We start from the raw sequence: 7,956 nt of genomic DNA, 5'->3' as shown, positions 1-7,956 counted from the left end.
CGCCCGCGGCGCTCCCGGCCCCCACCGCCCCGCCCCGGAGCCCTGCGGCAGGAAGGCTGCCGCCGCGCCGTCCCCAGCGGGAAGGGTCGGCGGAAAAGGATCCCGTGTCTCTGGGGCTCTGCTATACCCTTGGGTCAGAGTGCCAGGCTCCACACAGCCTCCGCTGTGAAATAGTCTCGGTGTCAAAGCGAAGGGTGCGCTTTGCTGTCTTTCTGGAAAACACCGGGTCTCTTCCTTACACATTTTACTACCTTCTGACAGCTGTTTTAGAGCTCACGTTGAGTTTTTTAGCCTGTCAGCAGGATGGAGAGCAAGTTATGATCGCAGCATTGCTGTTTGGGGATGAAACAGAACTTCCTTGTGCACCTGTTTATATGTAAACATCCCAAGTTGCATCCTGAGTCACAGCAGGGCTCAGGTCTGGCTCTAGTGTTCCCTACAAGGACCGTCCTTGGAGACCCCGCACTGGCACGCGGTCGCTCCCACTGTTGGTACGAAGCAGTGGTGCTTTGCCATGAATGAAAGCACACCACTTCCTGTAGGTGAGCCTACTCTTAGTGCACAGCAGCCAGCCACAGCCTAGTTTCAGAGAATCGTAGAATCATTTGAGTTGGAAGGGACCCTTAAAGGCCATCTGGTCCAACTCTCTGTAATGAACAGGGACACCTACAGCTCCATCAGGTGCTCGGAGCCCCTCCAGCCTGACCATGGCTGTCTCCAGGGATGGAAGAACCACCACCGCTCTGGGCAAACTGTGCCGGTGCCTCACCGCCCTTAGTGTAAAACACTTCTCCCTCACATCCAGTCTAAATCTCCCCTTTTTTAGTGTGAAACCATTTCCCTTTATCCTATCATAGCAGACCCTGCTAAAGAGTCTGTCCCTTTCCTTCTTACAGCCCCCTTTAGATACTGAAAGGCTGCTTTCATGTCTCCTTGGAGCCTTATTTTCTCCATGCTGCACAGCCCCAGCTCTCTCAGCCTGTCCATGTAGGGAGGTGTTCCATCCCTTGGATCATTTTTGTGGTCCTCCTCTGGTTGTGCTCTAACAGGTCCATGTCTCTTCTGAACGGAGGACTCTGCATCTGGATTCAGTGCTCCAGTGAGGTCTCACAGTGCGGAGCAGATGGGCAGGATCACCTCCCTGACCTGCTGGCCACACTTCTGTTGATGCAGTTCAGGTTACAGTTGGCTTTCTGGGCTGTGAGGGCACACTGCTGGCTCATGTCCAGCTGCCATCCACCAGTGCCCTCAGGTCCCTTTTGACAGGGCTGTGCTCCATCCTTACATTCCCCAGCTTGTACTGACAGCAGGGGTTGCCACAATCCGAGTGTACGACCTTGCACTTGGCTTTGTTGAACCTCATGCCTAGTCACCCCGTGCCAAGTTCATCCTCTGCTAATGGGCTCATATGTCAACAGATAAACCTCACCATTTGCAAGGCATACGAAGCCCTTGGGAAGGGAGATTCATTCTGCAGAGAGAAAAATTCGGCAATGCAGCTGCACAAGTCATAGAGCAATGCGTATAGTGACTCATTATTTATCAACAAAGAAAGAGCCATGAGCAGGATGTAATGGTCTGGGGACGGGCTGATGTCACAGCAAGGAGTGGGAAAACGGCAAAGACAATTAGAGTATTATGACTATCTTTAACCACATGATACAATCAGACCCTTCATTACTATTATTAGTCACTATGGTTCTGTAACTCTGCGAACCCACTCCATCCGTGTGCGAGGCTGTGAAAAATTTATGTTAGCAGATCATTAATTTTTCTTACAAATTCCTTCTCATTTAGTTTTTCTAAGAGATGTCTAAACTGGGCAAAGTGGTTTAGAAAGAAAAGCTCTGAAGTTATCCCTGGGGGAACAAAAACACAGTATTGCCAACACAATCTATTCAAAAGAATGAATCAGCCTCCTAGAGAAAGGAAGAGTAGTTCAAAACAGGACTAAATGGAAAAAGAAAAATCATTTACTTTATAGTTGCTTCTGTTGCTTTGGCATACTTAGGGTTTACATTTTCAACCTTTTCTTTGTGATCACAGCAGCTGGAAACTTGCTCTTTTAATGGAAAGTGAGAATGGCAGGAATCCCAGAAACTGGGCTGCCAGGAAAGCTCTTGCCCCCTTCATCCTGAGATTTGGCACTGGTGGAGGTGCAGGCAGCTCCAGAACTGACAGGGACAGCCCATACCTGAGAAGTGTTAGAGTAGTGATCTTTGCATTTTATCATCTCTGTGGGTTGTTTCCAAACAGTTGCGTGGCTGATATACACACAGAAACTAAAAAGCCATAACTCCTGTGAAGAAGCAACCCCAAAAAGACTATCAGCTCATAGTGCTGTAATATGCAATTGAAACGAAGCACAAAATCTCAGCCTCCTTACCCAGTGAGCTGGAAATCAGCAACACCTTACTTTGTTGACACACTTTGTCAATACAGCACGCTTCTCCCTTGTAGATTGCCCAAATGACATCCCTCATATGAAGATAAATCACAGGTCCAACCCTATGGGAGCTCTCAGAAATCACAGTGGGAGAGAGCCCGATGCCCATTCTTGTTCTTCATTCCTGCTGGGACAGGCATGTTTTCCCATCCTCTCCTTTTGGTTATCGCTGCCTGACATAAAATCTGCAAAGATTAAGCCATTTTTATTAACTTCTGGGGCCATGTGTTACATCTCCTCTAAGCTTTCATCTAGGCAATCCATCAGTACGTCCTTCATCACATTCTCTTTACCCTCTGTTTCATAAATAACCATCACTGAAATCTGTACAACTGTATTGCATATGGTTATGTCTGCCCTGGGCAGAAGTTGCTGTTTCTCTACGAGGCTTTGAGCCTGTGTGATTTCAGCCTGGGAAATGCACTGTGTCAGGTATGCCTAGAAAGCTGAGGAGAGCCTCGGAGCACCAAAGCATAGGAGTTGGGGCTGCTTTCAGCACATTTTGCCCTAAACAAGTCTTCAGCTCCTCTGACGCAGCTCTTGCCATCAGCAGTGTGTAGCAATGAGTTTTCCCACCCCTGCAAATTCAACACATGGCTGCACATCCCCAGCCCATCTCACCACCTGCTGCAATGGACACGAGCTGGGGGGAAGCAGCATGGCCTCTTGCCTCCTTCTAAATACAATGGTCTCTTGGTGCTACTCAGGTAAATACAGTTGCATGTTTATTTGTAAGCTTCTTTATTGTCCCTAGTATTCCCCATGGCAAAGAAAGCATCAATTTTCTGAAAGCACTCTGGCTTAAGCTGGCCACTGGTGATGTAACATGGGCATCCCCAAAGTGTATAGTGTGTACCCATAACCAAAATAGGGTCCTCTCTTGTTTCCAGAACAATTTCTTTAGTAATATTAGGAAAGAGACTGCAGGAAAGAAAATGTGCACTGAACTGCTTCCCCCCTGTGAATACAGGACAGTATTTTTGAGGTATTACTATCAAAAGTATTTTGGTAAAATGCTTCTCTAAGAAAACTCAATGTCTGCTGCCAGCAGAGAAATACATATTCTCATCCTTGATGTTTCTTGCAATAGCTTTGAATCTGTGATGAGCACGATAATTTTATCCCAACAGGTTGTTTTACCACCTATCCACAAGCAATAGATAAAAGGGCTTTGTGTGGTAGAGGCAGAGCTGTGTTATTTGAGAAGAATGCTGGCCACTTTTGAACACACTCTGTAAGATGACAATATGTTTTTTTTCCACTCATCTCTTAGTAGCTGTTTGAAATTACAGTAGGTGTACTAAAGTTAACGCAAGAGATTAAAATGTATCAAAAGACTCAAATTATTTGATTGTCAGAATATCTAATTTCACTCCTCTATACCAGTCTTGTTCAACATCTTCATCAGTGACCAAGATGAAGGGATAGAGTACACCCTCAGCAAGTTTGCTGATGATACAAAGCTGGGAGGAGTGGCTGACACAGCAGAAGGCCATGCTGCCATTCAATGGAGCCGGGACAGACTGGAGAATTGGGCAGAGAGGAATCTGATGAGGTTCAACAAGGGCAAGTGCAGAGTCCTACAGCTGGGGAGGAATTACCGCATGCATCAGTACAGGTTAGGGGCTGACTGTCTCAAAAGGAGCTCTGCAGAGAAGGACCTGGGTGTCCTGATGGACAACAGGTTGGCCATGAACCAGCAGTTTGCCCTGGTGGCCAACAAGGCCAGTGGTATCCTGAGGTACATTAAAAGGAGCGTGGCCAGCAGGTCAAGGGAGGTGAACCTCCCCCTCTGCTCTGTCCTGGTGAGGCCACACCTGGAGTATTGTGTCCACTGCTGGGCTCCTCAGTTCAGGAAAGACAGGGAACTGCTGGAGAGAGCCCAGCGGAAGGTCATAGAGATGACTGAGGGCCTGGACCATCTCCCTTATGAGGAAAGGCTGCGACCTGAGGTTCTTCAGCCTTTAGAAGAGAAGACTGAGGGAGGATCTAATAAATGCTTATAAATACCTAAAGGGCAGGAGTCAAGCAGATGGGGCTCTTTTTAGTTGCCCACTGACAGAACAAGGGGCAACAGACACAAACCAGAACACAGGATGTTCCATACAAACATGAGGAAAAGCTTTACTTTGAGGGTGTAGAGCACTGGAACAGGCTGCCCAAAAAGGTTGTGGAGTCTTCTTCTCTGGGGATATTTTAAACCCACCTGAACGCTTTCCTATGCAACCTACTCTAGAGAAGCTGCTTTAGCAGAGGGTTGGACTCAATGATCTCCAGAGGTCTCTTCCAACCCCCATGATTCTGTGACTCTGTGATGATGTTTTTTTTTTCTACAGCAGCCAGACACCCAGCTGATCAAAGCTGATACAGTTGGAGCAAACTTTTAAATCATAGCTGTGTAGCATGACCAAAAGCAATCTGTGCTGTTCTGTGGCCCTAGTACATTTTCAATCATCTCTGTTTTCCCTTTTAGTAAGTGGAGTGCTTCTGGCCCCATACAATGCTCCAGCTAACCTGATGAAGTGAAGCATGCTTCCTTCTGGTCACTGTCAGAACAGCAAAGAAAACATCACTAATAGTTAGGCTTATCAATGGCACAACGGTGCTTCCTCCTCATAGTTGATTCCTGAGATGAAAATTGGATATAAAAAAAAGTGGTAGGCATAATGGTTTTAGACGCTCTATTACCTCCTTATATTCTTTCTCATGAAGTTCTTGTGGAAAATGTAGGTCTTTAGGCACTCAAAGTGCTTTGCAGCCAACAGGAGGAAAACAACCTTTGCTGAGCACGTTTTCTATAGCATTTGCATAAAAATGCAGTTTAATTCTCTGTATATTCTGTAAAATTGGACTCTTTTTTTCCCCATTCAGTTGGAAATTGTCCATGTTGCCATATGTAGCCATTTCATCTTTCCTATTTCCTTTCTTATAAAACACAATCCTTGATGCCAGCTTTCTTTATGGTTTTGCCATTCACAGGGAAGTAAAAAATAGCAATACTCTTCCTGAAGAAATAGCAGCACAACAATAACTTTGCTAAGGATCCAGAACAGTGGCTTACAAAGCAAAAATTCACCCAAACCAACCCCTTACACCTCCCCACTGCAAAAAATAAGGTTCAAACTGTGTGTTTTCGTAGACACTGCTGCTCTAGAAGTGAGCTCTTAAAGTTTAAGCAATAGCAGATTTTCCCAGTGCCTCACAAAATTGGACATTTGTGATAAATGCTTGATAGGCAGTTGTTTAACAAAACAGAGCTTCCTTTGCCCTATTTCTGCGTTTGATGGGATACATGGTACTGAAAACATGCACAACAATAACAGGTTTCTGGTGGCAAAGCAGAATATCTGCAAACGTTTGCCATCATGTAGCATAAGGCCAGTCCCCTCGCCACTCACACTGACTTCACCCGCACAGATGTGGACCATAGCATCAGCTCTATCAAAGTTACAGGAACAATAAATTCAGCCCTTTTAGATCATGCTTACTCAGTCATACATTTTTTATAATTCTACAAAGAGATTTCTATTTAAAGCAGAGTTGTTTTATTATGCTATGGCACCATCACAGGATTTCAAGGTGCTTAGACACAAATTGCCTAAAACCAAGAGCCCCATTTTACCTGGCTTTGCCCACTTCTATACAGGCAGCACCAGGTCCAGTCTCCATCAGCCCTTATGCTCTGTTTGTGCCAAGAATTAGTCATTTAAGTTCTAAAAGCGTCCAACATTTCGCTTCCTCACCATGACCACACTGCGACATCAGAGGGCAGAGCTCAGATGAAGACTCGTATGTGACTCATTTCCTTAAAACACCCTTTCTCCATTTCACGTGTAGGGACTTGTTGAGGAAAAGAAAAAGAAAAATAGGACTAAGACAGAGAATAAGTTTGGGGAGGGAAGTTGTATGTCGGAAGTATTAAACAAATCCTGGCTCACTAATACCATCATCCCACCGCTACCCTTCTCTCCTTCAACATCTGTCAGTCATTTCCCTGTTCTCTTGCTGACTTTGGGTCCCAGCAGGCTCTCATGCAGCTGACTACTAGGAACAGTCCCACCCCAACTGAACAGCACTATTGATCTTAGCAAAGGCGACCACACATAAATGATGGCATTGACAGGTCCTTAGGGCAAGGACCCAGCACATAAAGCTTTGAGGGCTGAGCTGCCACGGACCTGTCCTGCATCTGAGGAGACCTAGCATTTAAGTCAATTATGCAATATTCAAAGCTGCAAACCATGACCAACTGTTTCTGCTGCTTTCCTTCTCTTTCCATCGGGCCAGGCTATTTTTAATGTTTGGGAGAGGATTCAAGTCAAATGAGGAAAGAAGAGAAAAAAAAATCAACCACTTCTGTGTATATTTCTACAAGCGATTTTTCTTTTTTTTTACCTCCTGGTTTATTTTTACATGTGATGCATATCCTGCATGGGACTTTTTTGTGAGTCGTTTTGGTTTTTCTCCTTCAAAGGAAGCCAATGAAAAAATCCTCATCGTTGTGGCTGATAACTGTCAAGCTGGAGACGAGATAAAAAGCAGAAGGGGTGACACAGCCCCGAACATGCACTCAGGAGAGCTGCTCCCCAGAGCTGGGCTAGCAGGCAGAGCAGGAAACTGGCCACCAGCCCTCTGGCACCCAGCCATAGCTCTACCTTCAACTCTTTACTGCTGTCTTCCTCTACAAAATGAAACATTTTAATAATATCTTAATTAATATTTAACATTACATTTATTAACATTGTATTTAGCCAGATTAGATCCGCTGGCAGAAAAGGCAGAGGGCCATCACTCTAAAGTGGAAGCCATATATTCTTTCTTCAACCACACGCTGACCACCCTCCTGCACAGGAGACCCAGACCCAAAGTCACACTGGACACAAGCTATCCTAACACTTTCTCAGAAGACATTTTTAAGCAGTATTTAGAGTGCAGGAAAAAAAAAATTAAAAAAGGGAGGATACTGTTTAAAGTCAGCTACACAAAGGTAAGATCTGTTCAGATAAGTGTAAACGTGACTGCAGAATGTTCTTTGGTCTTCTTTCTATCAAATCTGAAAAATTATTTTTAATTGATTCTTGAAGCACTTTTTGAAGTTCAATAAATGCTTCAGAAATCAGTTGGGAGTCCACAAATGTTAATAGTATTTAGCTCATTTCAATAAAAATGGCCTCATTAACATGCCAGCTGCTGAAATGTGTGATACCAACTGTGTCCTTCTGCCAGCCTGCAGGGAAGCGTTACCACTCACTACTCAGTTCTGTTTTAAAATAAATCATTTAGGAAACATTCCTACTTTATTGTATGCTTCCACTCAGATTGTGGTTACTTCAGCACTGTCCCATCCCCCAAATGTCTGTAAAAGCTCCTTTGAACAGGTGAGCTTGGTCTGTGTTTCTTCATGGATTTTTTTTTCATAGAATCATAGAATTGTTTGAGTTGGAAGGGACCTTAAAGTCCATCTAGTCCAACTCCCTGTAATGAACAGGGACACCTACAGCTCCATCAGG

This window comes from Numida meleagris, chromosome 4 (genome assembly GCF_002078875.1).
Source record: "Numida meleagris isolate 19003 breed g44 Domestic line chromosome 4, NumMel1.0, whole genome shotgun sequence".
Classification (NCBI taxonomy): domain Eukaryota; kingdom Metazoa; phylum Chordata; class Aves; order Galliformes; family Numididae; genus Numida; species Numida meleagris.
The sequence above is the reverse complement of the archived record's forward strand: the minus strand, read 5'-3'. Positions refer to the sequence as shown.